The 13,164-nt window shown below is 39.6% G+C and overlaps 1 long non-coding RNA gene across 1 annotated transcript in view; it reads left to right on the top strand.

Moving 5' to 3' along the window:
- LOC140597326 (uncharacterized) overlaps positions 1-12,183 on the top strand; it is a 64,395-nt gene extending 52,212 nt beyond the window's left edge. The window contains exons 2-3 of the long non-coding RNA XR_011999193.1: positions 5,136-5,352; positions 12,049-12,183. This is a non-coding gene — a long non-coding RNA (uncharacterized lncRNA). The remainder of the gene's footprint in view (positions 1-5,135; positions 5,353-12,048) is intronic.
- The last annotated feature ends 981 nt before the right edge of the window (positions 12,184-13,164 follow it).

Below are 13,164 nucleotides of genomic sequence, written 5' to 3' on the forward strand. Positions count from 1 at the left end.
GTTCTCCTCTAGGATTTTGATGGAATCTTGTCTCACATTTAGATCTTTCATCAATTTTGAGGTTGTGTGTGTGTGTGTGTGTGTGTGTGTGTGTGTGTGTGTGTATGGTGTAAGAGAATGGTCTAGTTTCATTCTTCTGCATGTGGATGTCCAATTTTCCCAGCACCATTTATTGAAGAGACTGTCTTTTTTCCAGGGGATAGTCTTTCCTCCTTTATCGAATATTAGTTGACCATAAAGTTGAGGGTCCACTTCTGGATTCTCTATTCTGTTCCACTGATCTATGTGTCTGTTTTTGTGCCAGTACCACATTGTCTTGATGACCACAGCTTTGTAGTACAACCTGAAATCTGGCATTGTGATGCCCCCAGCTATGATTTTCTTCTTTAGTATTCCCCTGGCTATTGGGGTCTTTTCGGATTCCACACAAATCTTAAAATAATTCATTCCAACTCTCTCAAGAAAATTCATGGTATTTTGATAGGGATTGCATTAAACGTGTAAATTGCCCTGGGTAACATTGACATTTTCACAATATTAATTCTTCCAATCCATGAGCATGGAATATTTTTCCATCTCTTTGTGTCTTCCTCAATTTCTTTCAGAAGTGTTCTGTAGTTTTTAGGGTGTAGATCCTTTACCTTTTGGTTAGGTTTATTCCTAGGTTTCTTTTTTTTAATTATTTTTCTTTTTTCATTCATTTTTTATTGAAGCTTGATTTGCCAACGTATAATATAATGCCCAGTTCTCATCCCATGAAATGCGCTCCTCAGTGCCTGTCACCCAGTCACCCCAACCCTCTGCCCACCTCCCCTTCCACCACCCCTAGTTCGTTTCCCAGAGTTAGGAGTCTTAGTTTTCTTATGATTTTGGGTGCAATTGTAAATGGGACTGACTCCTTAATTTCTCTTTCTTCAGTCTCATTGTTAGTGTATAGAAATGCCACTGACTGCCACACTGCTGAATTGCTGTATGTCTGGCACTCTTGGGGTAGAGTCTTTTGGGTTTTCTATGTACAGTATCCTGCCATCTGCGAAGAGGGAGAGTTTGAATTCTTTGCCAATTTGAATGCCTTTTATTTCTTTTTTGTTGCCTGATTGCTGAGGCTAGGCCTTCTAGTACTATGTTGAATAGCAGTGGTGAGAGTGGACATCCCTGTCTTCTTCCTGATCTTAGGGGAAAGGCTCCCAGTGCTTCCCCACTGAGAATGATATTTGTTGTGGGCTTTTCGTAGATGGCTTTTAAGATGCTGAGGAGTATTCCCTCTATCCCTACACTCTGAAGAGTTTTGATCAGGAATGGATGCTGTATTTCGTCAAATGCTTTCTCTGCATCTATTGAGAGGATCATATGGTTCTTGTTTTTTCTCTTGCTGATATGATAAATCACGTTGATTGCTTTACGAGTGTTGAACCAGCCTTGTATCCCGGGGATAAATCCTACTTGGTCATGGGGAATAATCTTCTTAATGTAATGTTGCATCCTATTGGCTAGTATCTTGTTGAGATTTTTTGCATCTGTGTTCATCAGGGATCCTAGTCTATAATTCTCCTTTTTGGTGGGGTCTCTGTCTGGCTTAGGAATTCAGGTGATGCTGGCCTCATAGAAGGAGTTTGGAAGTACTCCATGTCTTTCTATCTTTCCAAACAGCTTTAGTAGAAGAGGTATGGTTTCTTCTTTAAACGTTAGATAGAATTCCCCAGGGAAGCCATCTGGCCCTGGACTTTTGTGTCTTGGGAGGTTTTTGATGACTGCTTCAATTTCCTCCCTGGTTATTGGTCTGTTCAGGTTTTCATTTTCTTCCTGTTCTAGTTTTGGTTGTTTGTGGCTTTCCAGAAAAGCATCCGTTTCTTCTAGATTGCCTATTTTATTGGCATAAAGCTGCTCGTTATACGTTTTTAAGATTGTTTGTATTTCCTTGGTATTGGTCATGATCTCTCCTATATTATTCATGATTTTTTAAATTTGAATCTTTTCTCTCTTCTTTTTAATAAGGCTGGCTAATGGTTTATCTATCTTAATTCTTTCAAAGAACCAACTCCTGGTTTTGTTAATCTGTTCCACAGTTCTTCTTGTCTCGATTTCATTGAGTTCTGCTCGAATATTTATTAACTCCCTTCTTCTGCTGTGTATAGGATCTATTTGCTGTTTTATTTCTCCAGCTCCTTCAGGTGCTAGGTTGGCTTTCATTTTTGAATTCCTTCCAGTTTTTGGATGGATGCTTGTATTGCGATGTATTTCCCCCTCCGGACTGCTTTTGCTGCATTCCAAAGATTTTGAACGGTTGTATCTTCATTCTCATTAGTTTCCATGAATCTTTTTAATTCTGCCCTAATTTCCTGGTTGGCCCTTTCATCTTTTTGCAGTTTGGTCCTTTAACTCCTGGTGTTTGAAATCCTTCCAAATTTCTTATGATTTAGTTCTGATTTTAAAGCATTATGGTCTGAAAATATGCAGGGGACGATCCCAATCTTTTGGTACCAGTTAAGACCTGATTTGTGACCCAACATGTCATCTATTCTGGAGAAAGTTCCATGTGCACTTGAGAAGAATGTGTATTCAGTTGCATTTGGATGTAAAGTTCTGTAAATATCTATGAAATCCATCTGGTCCAGTGTATCATTTAAAGCTCTTGTTTCTTTGGAGATGTTGTGCTTAGAATATCTGTCGATTGTAGAAAGCACTACATTGAAGTCACCAAGTATAAGTGTATTATTATCTAAGTATGACTTCACTTTGTTTATTAATTGACTGATATACTTAGCAGCTCCCACATTTGGGGCAAAAATATTCATGATCGTTAGGTCCTCTTGTTGGATAGATCCTTTTTATTTTTTTATTTTTTATTTTTTTGGATAGATCTTTTAAGTACGATATAGTGTCCCTCTTCATCTCTTACTACAGTCTATGGGATAAGCTTTATCTAATATAAGGATGGCTACCCCTGCTTTCTTTTGAGGACCATTTGAATGGTACATGGTTCTCCAACCTTTTATTTTCAGGCTGTAGGTGTCTTGGAGAGCTGGTTTGGTGGTTACATATTCTTTTTGTTCCTGCTTACCTTGGAAGCTCTTTATTTCTCCTTCTATTCTGAATGAGAGCCTTGCTGGATAAAGTATTCTTGGCTGCATGTTCTTCTCATTTAGGACCCTGAATATACCCTGCCAGCCCTTTCTGGCCTGCCAGGTCTCTGTGGAGAGGTCTGCTGTTATCCTAATGCTTCTCCCCATAAAAGTTAAGGATTTCTTGTTTCTTGCTTCCTTAAGGATCTCTTTTTCTTTGGAATTTGCAAGTTTCACTATTAAAGGTCGAGGTTTTGAGCGGTTTTTTATTGACTTTAGAGGGGGGAGGGGATCTCTCTATCTCCTGGATCTGAATGCCTGTTCCCTTCCCAAGTTAGGGAAGTTCTCAGCTATGATTTGTTCAAATACACATTCTGGACCTCTGTCCTTTTCAGCGCCCTTGGGAACCCCAATTAAACGTATATTTTTCCTTCTGAGCCTGTCATTTGTTTCCCTTTCCCTTAACCTATCCTATGAGCTTTTAATTGTTTTTCTCTTTTTCTCCTCAGTTTCATTCCTTGCCATCAGCTTTTCTCCAGTGTCAGTCACTCACTCTTCTACCTCATTAAACCTCATTGTTATGACCTCCAGTTTGGATTGCACCTCATTTAATTGATTTTTAATTTCGGCCTGATTAGATCTAAATTCTGCAGTCATGAAGTCTCTTGAATCCTTTATGCTTTTTTCTAGAGCCACCAGTAGCTTTATAATTGTGCTTGTGAACTGGCTTTCTGATATTGAATTGCAATCCAAATTTTATAACTCTGTGGGTGAGAGGACTGTCTCTGATTCTTTCTTTAGAGGTGAGTTTTTCCTTCTAGTCATTTTGCTCAGTGCATCGTGGCCAAAAACAAGTTGTACTGGAAAAAGGAGAAAAAGAGAGAAAAAAAAGAAAAGAATAAAAGCGGGGGGGGAACAAACGGAAAACAAAAATCAAGGGGGAGTGTCCTCTGATTCTATACACTGTAAATCCCTCGACTGCTCTTGAACTTTCTAGTGCTGCTTGGTCAATAACTTTATTTCCCCCTGTCCTTCTAGCTGTTCTTCACCTGGGGGAGGGGCCTGCTGGGCCTGCTGTGCTGATTCTCAGGTGTGTGCACCTGGTGGAGATGCCCAGCCCCCTGCCAGGTGCATTGCTCCATGGGAGCTGTTTATCCTGTGAGGCGCCTGCTCAGTCCGGGGTAAAAGGTGACACCAGTAGGAACAACAGTGGCAGCGGCCAGCTCTCCAGCCCTAGAGTCAAGTCCCGCAGTAATACCGGGAGCTCCCAGTCCACAGGGACCTGGATGCTCCCTGGGCAGGGGCACCAATCTGTACAGCTGGGGGCGGCAGCAGGAGCATCCTTGCTCTCCTGTGTCCTCCCAGCCTCTGCCTGTCCTGGGGGGTGCCGGATCTTGGGCTGTGTCCCCCGTGCCCTGGGCTCTGGGGTCCTAACCGTTGGAATCCCGCTCCTGGGCTCGCAGCCACCTCCGTGCATCGCCGCCACCTGAACTGCTCCAGGGCCATAGTGGTCGCATGCTCCAGGCCTTTAGGGAGCTCTACCTGGGGTGTGTGGCTCGCTCTCCCCCAGGGTGCACTTCCTCCATTACTGCACCTGGGAGCCTGAAGGCATCACCACCCCTCTTGGGATCCTGCCCGAGCTCCCTCCCAGCGCCTTGCCATCTGGAAAGTTTGGTAAAGCTCCCGCTTCTCCGGGCCTGTGCTTTCCTGTCTTGGGGGCACTTGCTGCGTGGCCTTAGCCTGGCTCCTCACGGGGCCCCTCCCGCTTGGCTGCTGTTTTCTTTATTTTTTGTTTCCATCTTCCTACCTTGATAGAAGTGCCAACTCTTCTCACTGTAGCATTCCAGCTGTTCTCTTTTTAAATCTCAGACTGAATTCGTAGGTTTTCAGGATGATTTGAAAGTTATCTAGGTAAGTTGGTGGGGACAGGTGCCTTGGGGACCCTACTCTTCCGCCATCTTGCCCCGCCTGGCCACGCTCAAAATTTTTAATGATTCTTAGAACCTGGATATCCTGACTGATGCAGCAAGAGGGCAACAATCCGTGTATATTCAACTGTTGCCTTTCTTCCAGGGCAAAAGCCAAGTCAGAAGAGTTAGAGGCCATGCAGTCCCATTGTTTGAAGAATGGAGTCACCGACCTCTCCATGCCCAGGATTGGATGTGGTCTTGATGTCCAGAGCGTGTGAAGGATATCTGAGGCTCTCAGAACGCCTCTTCATCCAGGATGGACCGGCAGGGCCCCTTCTCTCCAGAGCAGCCTCCGGGAATTGCCCCACAGAGGGGAAGCGGTGAGTTGGGGGGCACGTCCAGCAGGGGCTGAGCAGGCGCCCACCTGCGGTCTTCACCAAGTGCACGATGCCTTCCCAGAGCCTGATAGTCCTTCCTTGGCTGGACGGCCAAAAGGAGTAGCCAAAAAGGACTATCAACGGGTTACAGCCTCTTTTCCCCCAACGGGCTGCTGAGGGGCAGCAGCACCGGGTGCCCACCCACCTGGGGGCATGGAGCCGCATGTGGCCCCTGCAGGCCCTTAGCCCCAAGGACAGCTCCCCGGGAGGGCCGGCAGTGGGACAAGGCCAAGCTGGGGACCCTCTGCAGGGCTGCATCTGCCCAACAGTGGCTGACAGGGTCGGCCAGGGAGGGCGGCATGCAGGGCAGGAGGCAGAGGCTGCTGGGGCCCTGGTACAGGCTGGTTGATCTTCTTAAAGAACCAGCTCCTGGTTTCATTGATCTGTTCTATTGTTTTCTTAGTTTCTATTTCATTTATTTCTGCTCTATGCTTTATTATTTTCTTTCTTTTGCTAGTTTGGGGTTTTATTTGTTCTTCTTTTTCTAGCCTCTGTAGGTGTAAGTTTAGGTTGTTTATTTGATATTTTTCTTGCTTCTTGAGGTAGGGCTGGATTGCTCTAAACTTCCCTCTTAGAAAGGTTTCTGCTGGATTGCAAAGTTTTTGGACCACTGTGTTTTCATTTTCATTGGTCTGCAAGTGTCTTTAAATTGCTTCTTTGATTTCTTCTCTTACAATTTTAAATATTTGATTACATGTGTATATTGGAAAACATTATGTAATGTCAAGAGCATGAGGTCTGGAATCCCATTACGTAGTTTTAATCCTTCCTCATAATTTACTACCTACATGACACTGGATAGACTAGTTACACTTCTGAAGCCTCACTGTTGTCATTTATAAAATCAGGATGGTGATAAAAGCACCTGCTTCCAGAGAAGGATACAGTCAACAAAACTAAAAGACAACCTACAGAATGGGAGAAGATATTTGCAAATGACATATCAGATAAAGGGCCAGTTTCCAAGATCTATAAAGAACTTATTAAACTCCACAGCAAAGAAACAAACAATCCAATCATGAAACGGGCAAAAGACATGAACAGAAATCTCACAGAGGAAGACATAGACATGTCCAACATGCACATGAGAAAATGCTCTGCATCACTTGCCATCAGGGAAATACAAATCAAAACCACAATGAGATACCACCTCACACCAGTGAGAATGGGGAAAATTAACAAGGCAGGAAACCACAAATTTTGGAGAGGATATGGAGAAAAGGGAACCCTCTTACACTGTTGGTGGGAATGTGAACTGGTGCAGCCACTCTGGAAAACTGTGTGGAGGTTCCTCAAAGAGTTAAAAATAGACCTGCCCTACGACCGAGCAATTGCACTGCTGGGGATTTACCCCAAAGATACAGATGCAATGAAACGCTGGGACACCTGCACCCCGATGTTTCTAGCAGCAATGTCCACAATAGCCAAACTGTGGAAGGAGCCTCGGTGTCCATTGAAAGATGAAGGGATAAAGAAGATGTGGTTTATGTATACAATGGAATATTACTCAGGCATTAGAAATGACAAATACCCACCATTTGCTTCAACATGGATGGAACTGGAGGGTATTATGCTGAGTGAAGTAAGTCAATCAGAGAAGGACAAACATTATATGGTCTCATTCATTTGGGGAATATAAATAATAGTGAAAGGGAATAGAGGGGACGGGAGAAGAAATGGGTAGGAAATATCAGAAAGGGAGACAGAACATGGAAGACTCCTAACTCTAGGAAATGAACTAGGGGTGGTGGAAGGGGAGGGGGGTGGGGGTGGGGGCGACTGGGTAGTGGGCACTGAGGGGGGCACTTGATAGGATGAGCACTGGGTGTTATTCTGTATGTTGGCAAATTGAACACCAATAAAAAATAAATTTATTATTAAAAAAAAAGCACCTGCTTCATCGGGTTGCTATGAGAATTAAATGAGATCATACTGCAGAAATCTTAGTAGGATACCTAATAGAGTAATCCAGAGGATGACTGCTGAGATTCCAAATACAGAATGAAAGAGCAGCTCAGATCCACTCTTACCTAGCCACACTCCATCAGTCTTGAAATATGTATCAGGTACAGTTTTAAAGACTTCATGAAAATTTACTGCTAGCAATAATGACACAAATGATACACCATCCATGATGTGAATTCAGTGGCAAATGTGTATTAACATTTTGAGATCAGCCTGCCACATATACATTTGCTGCTTTCACTCATTGTCTCTTCCACCAAACCTACTATGCAGGAAAACCTCTGATACACAAAGCTGTTGGGAATTTGGTCTTTGTGGCTAGAGAGAGCTCTTTGAACTCCTGATTAGTTCAGAGATTTTAGGTCTGTAGCAGATTGGAGACCCTTACAAGGCTCAAATCATACTGCATTTTATTTGGTCGAGTAAGGTAAAACTAAGTAGAGCAGAGTGAGGGAAAGAAAACAGAGCCTAATAGGTAATGACACACAGTGATGGTTAATTTTATATGTTATTGTGGTTATGCTATGGTGGTTATGCTATGGTGCCCAATAATTTGTTCAAGAACTAGTGTAGACATTACTGTGAATATATTTTTTAGATGTGAATAACATTTAAATTAGTAGGCTTTGAGTTAGGCAGATTACATTCCGTAGTGTGGGTAGGCATCATCCAAACACTTGAAGGCCATTAGAGCAAAGACCAGTTTCCTTAGAAGGAATTCAGCCTCAAGACTGTGCCATAGAAACCTTGCCTGAATTTCTCATTTGCCTGTGCAATTTGGGCTCAAGACTATAACATCAATTCTTACCTGAATTTCTAGCCTGCAAGCTTGCCCTATAGATTTGAGACTTGCCAGACTCCACAATTGTGTGAGCCCATTTCCTCTTTTGAAATAACGATTTGATTGATTGATTGATTGATTGATTGAGAGCATGCAAGAAAAGGGGCAGAGGGAGAAGTAACACGTTTCTAGATAAAAGTTGTGGTTGTTTTTCCCTCCAAATTCTAATCTTCTCTTAAGGATAATACTTTCCTCTTAAATTATAGCCATTTACAGATTTTCTTAAAATCCATTCATGTGCTTTGGAAAGAAATCTAAAATTTGTGGTCTGGAAAGAAATACTAATGCTATAAAATTCGTGTTCATTCTGGGAGGCCTGAGACACTTTTTTTTTTTTTTTAAAGAAAATGTTAGAAGGGAACTAACATTAGGAGATTGGCACAGAGTTGTTTGAAAAAATTAAGAGGTTGATCACTATGGATGTAGTCTGCATGTTTGCACACAATCCAATCAAGAATAAGCTGACCCAATTATCTAGACATAACTGTGCCAGTCTCTTTGGGTGCAGAAGCCTGTGTTCTCCTAAGAGAGACAAAGCTAAAACATACTACACATTTATAACAATATTTTTGGGTTCACAAAACTTTTTGCTCAGATCCATAAATAAAATAATAGAGCAAAAAGTATCAAAAAAAAAGAGTTGAGCTGCTTGTTCAAGGCTGTAGGAGTGACCAGGGCAAGGCTCCACTGGTTTGCTTAAATTTCACACTGCTCTAGCCCTGCTCTTGTAGGTGCCATGGAGAACCATCTGAGAACCATTCAGAACTCACATTTTCTATTTCCTCATATTCTAGAACCCGTGGATTACATGTGTGTTATCCATAAAAAGCATTTGAGGCTAGCCCTAGAATTGCTGAAAAGATATACATATATACATAGACAAAAGAGTAACATTGAAATTTCAATTTCAGAAAATGTTAAATTAAAAAAAGAAATGGGCATTAAAGACTACATGTCACAAAAATCACAGGAAAATGATTATAAGGCTACAGAAATTCACAAGAGAAAATGCCAACATGACTGAACAAATCAAGACAGACTGTTGGGAAGCTGACTCTATAGGTCAGACTTGGATGGGAAGAGGACAAGAAGGGAACTGTCTAGGGGCAGCAAGAGCATGAGTACAAGTGCTAGAGCAGAGATGACAAACTGAGAAATTCGGAAACTTGATAATTTTCCACATCTTTGAGTCCTGACTTCTTTTTGCTTTATACCTTCTTCAACTCATTTCTCTCTTCTTGCATTTTAGTATAAGCAGTCAGGAGGACACAAGCTCCTTTAAAACTTTCCTGAGCAATCTACTCAGATAAATATCTGATTTTATTGTTTCCAAGTTCAAACTTCCACAAAATACTAGAACACTCGTTAAGCCAAGTTTCAGCCATTTTATGACAAGGTTCTCCTTTTTTATGGTTTCCAATAACATGTTCCTTATTTCCATTCTGAGATCTCACAGAAAGATCTTCAACATCCATGTTTCGAACAATCTGTTTCTGATTAGTTATGTATTCTCTAAGAAGATAGAGTCTCTCTCTGAAGTTCTTGCTTTTATTTCTGAACTCTTACCAGAATTACCTTCAGCATCTATTACTTCTACCAATAGTACCTTCACAGCAATGTGGGCTTTTCCCAGCATGGCCCTCCAAACTCCTACAGCCTTATTACCCCTTATCCAGTTCTAAAGCTGCTTTGACAGTTTTAGGTATTTGTCATAGTAGGACCCTACTTCTTGCTACCAAAATCAAAGGGGAAAATGAATGAAATGATCTTTTTAAAGATTTTTATTTAATTAAGAGGGAGCGAGAGAGAGCAGGGAAGGAGAGAGATAGACAAGGTATCCCAAGCAGACTCCCCACCCAGTGAGGAACCCCATGTGGGGCTCCATCTCATGACCTGACCCGAAATCCAGAATTGTATACTCACCCGACTGAGCTACCCAGGTGCCCCTGAAATGATCTTTATTGAAAAAATATAAATTGTATGAAGAGGAAAAAGATCTGATTAGTAATCTCAGAAAATATATAGGTGTCAAAAAAGGAAAAAAAATATGAAAGTAAAAGAATAATCTCTAGAATGACCAAGGTTAAGGAATTAATAAACTGGAAAAAAGAACTGAGAATTTTACCCTGGATGCAGTATGAAGAGAAAAAGTGAAAAAGTTGTTCATATCGAGTGCTCTTTGAGAATCATTGTTTCTTAAAATTTTAGTGGATTCTCGTAAAAGATACTAGAGGAATATTGGAACAAAGTGGTCAAAGACCTAATAGCTGAGAAATTTTAATATAAATAAAAATTGACACAGAGGATACTAAAATAAGATTTATGAGTCTAACAAATCTTACTTAAGGAAGATAAAAGGAACCAGAAGAAATCTTTGATGAAACAAAAATGCAAAATATGGTGTGTCAGTATAACTCGAAATACACTATAATGACAGTAAATGTAATAGATTAAATCGCTTTAATAAATATCAGAAATTGTCAGTGTGGATATAAAAAAAAATCAATTATATGCTGCTTACAGGGGACACTGCTACACAAACAACCTAAAACAGAAAATATAAAAAGGAAGAAAAAAAAAGAAATAGACTAAGCATATATGAAGCAAAAAAAAAAAAAATTGCTAGTGCAACAATATCTGTCAAAGTAGAATATGAAGGGGAATCCCTGGGTGGCTCAGCAGTTTAGCGCCTGCCTTTGGCCCAGGGCGCGATTCTGGAGTCCTAGGATCGAGTCCCGTGTCAGGCTCCCAGCTTGGAGCCTGCTTCTCCCTCCTCCTGTGTCTCTGCCTCTCTCTCTCTCTCTCTCTCTCTCTCTCTCTCTCTCTCTCTCTCTCTGTCATAAATAAATAAATAAAATTTTTTAAAAAGTAGAATATGAAGTCAAAGCATTAATGTGAATAAAGCATATAAGCTATAATTCATGAAAAGGCTCTAGAAATTATAAATTTGTATGTGCCTAATAATATAGACTTAAACTATAAAATACCAAAAGCCAACAGCTACCAAAACTCAGAATTACAAAATAAAAGGGAAAAGCTCATAGAAGCATAATGGCAAAATTTAACACCTCTCTCAGAAGCTACACATTTGGAGAATATATAGAGAATTTGAGTAACATGTTTGACATAATTGTGAGTTTACATATCCTTGCACTCAAAAGAGAATACAACAGAAAATACACATTCTCCTAAAGCATGCATGCAACATTTTAAATATTTATAAAATTAACTGTATACTCTCAATCACAAAGAGTCATAGTTATTCAAACCGTATTATCTGATTACAATGCAGTTTAATTAGAAATTAACTATTACAACTAATAATTAAAATCCTACAGGTTAGAAAAATCTGAAAAAAAACACAAAAGCTTAAATAATGACTAGGTTAAAAAAGACTTCACAAGGAAAATCATAAACTGTAATGGTATTACCAACAAACTAAAATATGAAAAATAAATTTGTGAGGTATAGCTAAAGCCATACTTAGAAGTTATGAATAGTCTTCAATATATTTACTACAATGAGCTAGCATTTAATCCAAGTAGATAGATGAAGAAATCAAAAGAGTAAGAAAGTTGAAGCAACAGAATTATAAAAACAAAACACAAAGAGCCTAGGAAAAACATTTATGGAGATGATTTTAAAAATCAATTTCTTTGAAAGCTAATAAACTAGGTAAGCCTCTAGAAAGTTTGACTAGATGTGCCCACACATAAATGTATCATCATATAATGGAATACTACTGTTCAGCCACTTGGACTGAGTGAACCAGATCATCAATACAGAGGAATCACAGACAAAATTGCTGAATGATCAGAAATTCTGTTTTTTAGGGACCTCTGGGTGACTCAGCGATTGAACATCTGCCTGCCTTTGGCTCAGGATGTGATCCTGGTCTGGGGATCGAGTCCCGCATCTGGCTGCCTGTGAGGAGCCTGCTTCTCCCCCTGTCTGTGTCTCTGCCTCTCTATCGGTCTCTTATGAATAAATAGAAAATCTTAAAATTTCTGTCGTTTATTTACTTATTCATTAAACAGTGTTTTGTATGTTTACATATACAATTCAATGTGTGCGTTTGTGTGTGCATGGGTATGTGGTAGATATTTATATGATCAAGTTACCTACAACATGTTCTTCATTAGTATGAAGCACATGGTGAAGTGTAAGCATTTTGAAATCTTCCAAGAATTTAAATTGATGTATGTGTGCTTGGAGTTTCTTTCTTTCCCCTTTCTCCTAATCCTACTCTTTCCTTGCCCAGAGATAATTATTATCCTGAGGATGGTGTTGTTTTGTTTTGTTTTGTTTCTCAGCTAGTTTTATACTGTTACATTTTGGAAAACCTTCCATTCTAATAAAGCAGTTTCTCTTTATCCACTTTAAGAAATTACAATTTTCCTTTGGCAATTTGGTTTTTCTACTTGTTTCTTTTATTTGACAAAGGAATGACTTCATTCTTTAAAAGAGCAAGCCAACTAAATTAATACTGACATTGAGGCCCAAGACTATGAAGAAACCAATTTGTTCATAGCACCAGTTATGCAATGGGTGAGTAAAACAAAACAAAACTGGAAAATAGTCACCATCCACTATAAATCTTCAGAGTATGTATTGGCCCATTTGACTAGCATAGAAAGAATTACAGAAAAATATAAAAGGCATTGTTCAGTGCTCTCTGAAAAAAAAAGTTGGTTTCTTGTACTAAGATATATTTCATTCACCAAATTCTTACATGTTGCTCATATAAATAAAAATTGAGTGATATATATATATATACTTTTATATATATATATATAATATATACTAATATATATATAATATAATAGTATAATAGTATACTAGTATATAGTATAATAGTATAATATAGTATACTAATATATATAATATATATATATATACTTTTACTATATATATATATATATATATATATATATATATATATATATAAT

The sequence above is a fragment of the Vulpes vulpes genome, unplaced genomic scaffold (assembly GCF_048418805.1).
Source record: "Vulpes vulpes isolate BD-2025 unplaced genomic scaffold, VulVul3 u000000682, whole genome shotgun sequence".
NCBI classification, from domain to species: domain Eukaryota; kingdom Metazoa; phylum Chordata; class Mammalia; order Carnivora; family Canidae; genus Vulpes; species Vulpes vulpes.